We start from the raw sequence: 7,698 nt of genomic DNA on the forward strand, positions 1-7,698 counted from the left end.
TATGGGATGATGCATTACGGAACGAGTAAAGAGACTTGCCGGTAACGAGATTGAACTAGGTATTGGATACCGACGATCAAATCTCAGGCAAGTAACATACCGATGCCAAAGGGAACAACGTATGTTGTTATGCGGTTTGACCGATAAAGATCTTTGTAGAATATGTAGGAACCAATATGGGCATCCAGGTTCCGCTATTGGTTATTGACCGAGAATAGTTCTAGGTCATGTCTACATAGTTCTCGAACCCGTAGGGTCCGCACGCTTAACGTTACGATGACAGTTTTATTATGAGTTTATAAGTTTTGATGTACCGAAGTTTGTTCGGAGTCCCGGATCTGATCACGGACGTAACGAGGAGTCCTGAAATGGTCGAGATATAAAGATCGATATATTGGAAGCCTATATTTGGACATCCGAATCGTTCTGGGTGAAATCGGCATTTTACCGGAGTACCGGGAGGTTACCGGAACCCCCCGGGGGGTTATTGGGCCAACATGGGCCTCGAGGGAGAAGAGGGAAGGAGGCAGGAGGGGGCCGCACGCCCCTCCCCTTCCTAATCCGAATAGGACAAGGGAAGGGGGGCGGCGCCCCCCCCTTTCCTTCCCCTCTTCCTCCTCTTTCCCCCCTTCTCCTATTCCAACTAGGAAAGAAGGGAGTCCTACTCCCGGTGGGAGTAGGACTCCCCCACTTGGCGCGCCCTCCTTGGCCGGCCGCCTCCTCCCCCCTGGCTCCTTTATATACGGGGGCGGGGGGCAGCCCATAGACGTGTGCGGTGCCCCCCTCCACCATATTCCACCTCGGTCATATCGTCGCGGAGTTTAGGCGAAGCCCTGCGCCGGTAGAGCATCATCATCGTCACCACGCCGTCGTGCTGACGGAACTCATCCCCGAAGCTTTGCTGGATCGGAGCCCGGGGATCGTCATCAAGCTGAACGTGTGCTGAACTCGGAGGTGCCGTACATTCGGTGCTTGGATCGGTCGGATCGTGAAGACGTACGACTACATCAACCGCGTTGTGCTAACGCTTCCGCTTACAGTCTACGAGGGTACATGGACAACACTCTCCCCTCTCGTTGCTATGCCATCACCATGATCTTGCGTGTACGTAGGATTTTTTTTGAAATTACTACGTTCCCCAACAGCTCCTACCCTTGCCAAGATCAAGGCTCTGTTGGGGAACGGGTTAACGGGCATTGACCTGGTTCGGGTCTGGCTTGCCTAGCGAGTTATCCCATTGAGCCGCCGTACCGTCTTAATGTGCGAATATACTGGCGCCAAGAATGACCCCCTGCACCATAGCCCTGACGACTTACCTTCTCATGTTGTTGATGACATGACCAAATCTCTTATCAACGAGAGTCTGGCGGATTGCGGCAAAGTGGGTCTAGCCCCGTTCTCCAAAGATAACCCGGTTCCAAAGGTAAAACACCCATATGAAATACTTATCTTATTCTCTTAATGCTTCATCCATACTCATAATATGCTTACTCCTTGTAGGCGGGTGATAAATTTTGGAAAGTTAAATATGATCATGAAGAGGCCAAGAGAGCCAGGAAAGAAAAGAAAGCCGCCAGGGAAGAAGTTTTCAAAAGGAAGGGCAAGAAAGCTACTACTTCTGACTTGCTTCGGCTGGCGGACTCTTCTGAGCCGGAGGTAGCCCTTGACTCCCTTGGCTTATTTTTTAATCATCTTATTGACACTGATCATCAGCAGGAGGACACTGGGACAAGCCATAGCAAGGCTGACGAGGTAACTATCCTTTCCTCCGACTCCGAGCCTTTGCCAAGACAGAAAATCCACAGAGTGACCCGGAAAGTAAGATTTTCTCATCCTCTAGCTCATCACGATCCTCAATTTCTTTTGAAGCAGAAAATTCATGAGAGACGGAGGTAGACCTGGACCAGCAAGGACGTGGAGCTCTCCTCCGGCTTACCAAATACTCCAAGGAAACGCCAAAACAAGGTTAGCTCTATTTTAACTAAGTTTTACCCCTTGGCGGGTCTCTTTCATCAACCACTCAATCCCTCTGACTCGGATTATCAGGATACTTCCCCTTCCTCCGGCGAGTCATTGCAGTCTAATCTGCCAACTTTTAAGACTGCACCAGGGTACAATAAGCCGCTCACTTTTGTAGTTATTGTAATCTTCTTGCTTCTGTATTAATGCTTTTATTTTGAACGCAGTGGTCAAGCTAAACCCAGCAAGAGGGTTAAAAAGAATAAACCAACTGAAGAAAGAGTCGCAACTAAGCCGGCTCTTGAAACAACCGTGCCGGAGTTAAGCACTCATGAACCGCCACCTGAACCAGCACAAGATGTGTCACCTCCTACCGACCTGCCCACTAACCAAGGTGCTACCGACTCAAAAAATCCCAAGCCTCCAAGCCCAACCCAGATAGATGATCCTTCCAATGCTAATGTCGAGATCACCGGAACCGGCTATCACTACTAGGAAAAGGGTTATAGATAGGATTGATTCTAATGGCGCACCGTGGAAACAGTGCGCCACTACTATATACTAATGGCGCACCTGTTTGTGATACGCCATTAGTGTGGAAGACACTAATGGCGCACCGTAAACAGGGTGCGCCACTAGTATGAATTATTTTTTTTCCATTTTCCCATACATACTAATGGCGCATCGGGTCCATAATGCGCCATTACTATCTATAACTACTAATGGCGCACCAAGCAGGCAGTGCGCCATTACTGTAAATTTTGTTTTATTCTTTTTTTTGGAAAACTACTAATGGCGCATCGTGGCACAGTGCGCCATTACTAGTTTAAACTAGTAATGGCGCACTCAGAGGAGATGCGCCATTAGTATATATACTTATTATTTTTACTTTTTTGCAAAACTACTAATGGCACACCGTAGGCTGATGCGCCATTAGTAACCAGGGTTACTAATGGCGCATTTTCCTACGGTGCGCCATTAGTAACCTGGGACCAACAAGATATTTTGGACAGCCCACACCTACCCACTCACTTTCCCCACTTCATTCCATCCACCTCCTTCTCCAAGCTTTCGGCCATCTCCTCCTCCTCACCTCTTCCACCATAGATTCAACAAAATTAAGTGGTGAAATTACCTTTTTTTGATAGGTAAGTAAGGGAAAGCTATCTTCATGATATAGATCTACTTTTTTTTCTCCCTAGCTCGCTCCAACAACGTGCACATGCACTTTTTGTGGCCTAGCTAGATCTATGTATGTTTGTGGTGTTGCATGTGTTGGTGGTGTTGCATATATGTTTGTGTTTGAAGGTACCGGTATTTGAAATATGCGATAGTTGCCAATATTTTGCCGGAATGTTTTGATTCATTTCCGTTTCGGCGAGAATTTTGGCACTATGCATTCTTTTTGGTCCTATTTTTAGGGATGGTCATGCCAAATTTTTTCTTGGTTCTAACATATCGTTTTGCTCTACCCCGCAGGCGACCATGGTCCGCACGATGACTGAAGGCATCGTGAATAGGTTTTTGAGCTCCGCGAAGGCCGAGATGCTTCAAAAGAACGAGACGGAGATAAGATGTCCATGTCGAAGATGCAAGCTGAAGAGCCTTATTGCGGACCCGGATTCCGGGCAGGTGCGGGACCACGTGCTCTTGCGTGGTTTCATGGATGGCTATCGGTGGCAAGGTGATGAAGATGACTATCAAGTCGTCCATGGCCGGGGCCGGGCAAGAAATGAGGAAGGGCAACAAGACAAGTACCACCGCGGCGAGGGCGGGCGAGAAGACGAAGAATCTCTAGGACATGATCACGACGGTGATGCTGTACACAGTCATCATGTAGAAGATGTCGTACATGATGATGAGGAAGATCAAGACGAAGGGAATGATCATGAAGATGAAGATGCTGGAGCAGACGACGATGGAGGCTGGGTGCAGGACCCTCATATTCAAGAGCTGCTTCTCAAGCGGACGGATAACGCAAGAGCTGCCGCCCGAGAGAAAGCCAAGTTGGATCAACTGGAGATAGACGCGGTTACTCCATTGTATGAAGGATGCGGGCCCGAGGATACCCGCCTGAATGTAACACTCATGGCTCTGGAGATGAAGGTAAAACACAAAATGACCGACGCATGCTTCGACGAGAACATGTCATTCTGGCACGAACGTCTTCCCAAGGGGAACAAGTGCCCGACCAGTTTCGAGGAGGCAAAGAAAATCGTGTGTCCTCTGGATTTACCGCACGTGAAATACCATGTGTGCATGAACAATTGCATCATTTATCGGGACGAGCACGCGGAGTCTACCATATGTCCGGTGTGCGGCGTCACTCGATACAAGAAGAGGAAGAAAGCTCCTCGAAAATCGGTGTGGTACTTTCCGATCACTCCTCGTCTGCAGCGGTATTTCGCGGACCCTAAGGTAGCAAAGCTCCTGCGTTGGCACACGGATAGGGAGGAGAAGAAGCGAGAAGATGACGCAAATGATCCGGAGATAGATAAAAAAGACAAGATGCTGAGTCACCCTAAGGATGCGAGCCAGTGGCAAGCGTTGAACTTCGAATACCCAGAATTTGGGAACGATCCAAGGAACATCGTGCTGGGCGCGAGCACCGATGGAGTCAATCCGTTTGGCAGCCAGAGAAGCACAGATAGCACCTGGCCTGTGTTTGTGTGGATGTACAACCTTCCCCCCTGGTTATGCATGAAGAGGAAGTACATTCACATGAGTATGCTAATTGAAGGGCCGAAACAACCAGGGAACGACATCAATCTGTATCTGGGGCTGCTGAAAGAGGAGCTTGACACGCTGTGGAAAACGCCAGCCAATACGTGGGACGCCGCAGAGAAAGAATATTTCCCTATGAGAGCCGCACTGCTCACGACGGTGCACGACTATCTCGGTTACGGATATCTCGCGGGGCAGGTAGTCCACATATTTTCTGGATGCGTAAGGTGCATGGATGACACAACGTATCGCCAGCTAGATAGAGATCCCGGGTCTTCGAAAACCATGTTCATGGGACATCGAAGGTGGCTTCGCGACGATGACCCGTGGAGGAAACGCAAGGATCTGTTCGATGGTGAAATCGAACCCCGAAAACGCCCGTGTACGAGGAGCAGCGAGGAAATAGACAAGCTGTTGAAAAATAGGAAAGACTGCCCACTGCCGGGAAAGAAGCGAAAGGCGCCAGAGCCGCTGCTGAAGGTATGGAAAACGAGGTCTGTTTTCTGGGACTTGCCGTACTGGAAGATCCACCGTGTGCCTCACAGCCTTGATGTCATGCATATCACGAAGAACGTGTGCGAGAGTCTGCTTGGTACCCTGCTCAACATGCCAGAGAGGACCAAAGATGGGCCGAAAGCAAGGGCAGACTTGAAATCAATGGGCATCAGGCAGGAGCTTCACGCTAATGATGATGATGATGATGATGATGAGGCGAAGCAGGACACGGAAAGTCGTCGCAAAGGCAAAAAGGCCAAGAAGACCGGAAATGACTACCCTCCCGCGTGCTTCACTCTAAGTCAGGAGGAGATCGAGCAGTTTTTCACCAGCCTCCTAGGAGTAAAACTTCCTTACGGTTACGCAGGGAACATAATCAGATACCTAGACCCAGCGAAGCAGAAGTTCAGCGGGATGAAGTCTCATGACTGTCACGTGCTGATGACGCAGATACTTCCAGTTGCAATCCGTGGGATCATGGACGCGCACGTCCGTGAAACGCTATTTGGCCTATGCAACTTTTTCGACGTCATCTCTCGGAAGTCGATTGGCGTGAGGCAACTCAGAAGGCTACAGGAAGAGATCGTGGTGATACTATGCGAGCTTGAGATGTACTTCCCGCCCGCATTCTTCGACGTTATGGTGCATCTGCTGGTCCATATAGTGGAGGATATCATCCAACTCGGGCCGACGTTCCTGCACAGCATGATGCCGTTCGAAAGGATGAATGGTGTCATCAAAGGATACGTTCGCAACATGTCACGTCCAGAGGGAAGCATAGCTAGGGGCTTTCTAACCAAAGAGTGCATCTCCTACTGCACGAATTATCTAGGCATCGAGAACCCCGTTGGTCTGCCCGTCAACAGGCACCTCGGCAGGCTCGCTGGATGGGGTCACCATGAGGGTCGCCGCGAAATGCATGTCGACTTCGAGGGTCGACTCACCGACTTTGAAAGAGCAAACCTAGTCGCGCTACAACACATAGACGTGGTCGATCCTTGGGTGGTAGAGCACAAAACCTTTATTAAGAAGACGTACAATGACCGAGGCCAACAGAGGACGGACGGAGATATACTCAAAGAGCACAACTCATGTTTCACGCGTTTGTTCAAGTAGAAGCTTCTGTCGTACCCTTTACATGAGGATTCTTCCGTGGAAGAACAACTCATATTCGCCTTCTCACAGGGAGCCGAGCACAACCTGATGACCTATGAGGCGTACGATATCAACGGCTACACATTCTACACCGAGGACAAGGACATGAAGAGCGATGGTTATCAGAACCCCGGGGTAATGATGGAATCCTACACCGGTAACGACAAGGACAGATACTACGGAAGGATCGAGGAGATCTGGGAGCTGAGCTACGCTGGAGAGAAGGTCCCGATGTTCCGTGTCAGATGGGCCAAAAACGTCATAAAAGAAGACCGGTATTTCACCACCATGGTTATACCCGAAGCCAAATCCAAGACCGCGGGCGCAAACGTCACCGCGAAAAATGAGCCATGGGTACTGGCTTCCCAAGTGGACCAATGCTTCTTCATTACCGACCCGCCAAAGCCCAGTCGTGTTGTCGTGAGGAGAGGCAAAAGGAAGATCATCGGAATGGATGGAGTAGCTAATGAGCAAGACTTCGACAAGTACGGCGACCCGAAGATCGAACATGACGACGACGATGAAGTAGCAGCACACACCACAAGAAGAAGCAGGACCACCCTACCTAAAGGACGTCCGTTCCACAGAAGAACTCCGTTTGCGAAAAAGAAGGGCAAGAAGATTGTGAACAGATAGCTAGCTAAGACCGATTGTATTTAAATCGTAGTCTTCATTTCTCGATTGTATTTCATGGGCAACTTTTGATATCATGAATATTTTTAAATTTCATGGGCACTTTTTGAATTCATGAGGACACTTGATCTCGATTCCCCCTCCATCTCGATCTCGATCCCCCTCCATCTCGATCGCACCCGCACCCTCCCCCGCTAGCTGCACCCATCGCAACCCTCCCCCGCTCCACCGCCGGAGCACCCGGCCCCCCGCACCCGCACTTTTTGAACATATTTTTTAAATTTTTTTTTACTATTTTTATAAAAAATATTACTGTTATAATTTAAACAAGTTTGAACATATTTAAACACAAATAAATATAAAAAACAGCATTTAAAATGCATAAAAAATATTACTGTTATGATTTAAACAAGTTTGAACATATTTAAACACAAATAAATATAAAAAACACCATTTAAAATGCATAAAAAAATATTGGGGATCCTGGGAATCGAACCCAAGACCTCCTAGTGTGTGTGCTGCATGTTGACCAGTCGGGCTAGTGCGTGGGTTCTGTTGCAGATAGGGTTGGGCTATAGATATGGCTACTAGGCTAGGTTAAAACAAAATTCTAATGGCACACCGAGGGGTGGTGTGCCATTAGAACAGTCGTACTTATGGCGCACCTGCGTGTGGTGCGCCATTAGAAAGCTTCCCTCCACCTATTCCCCTCTAGCCTCTCTCCCTCCCTCG

Source organism: Triticum dicoccoides, chromosome 6B (assembly GCF_002162155.2).
Source record: "Triticum dicoccoides isolate Atlit2015 ecotype Zavitan chromosome 6B, WEW_v2.0, whole genome shotgun sequence".
NCBI lineage: Eukaryota > Viridiplantae > Streptophyta > Magnoliopsida > Poales > Poaceae > Triticum > Triticum dicoccoides.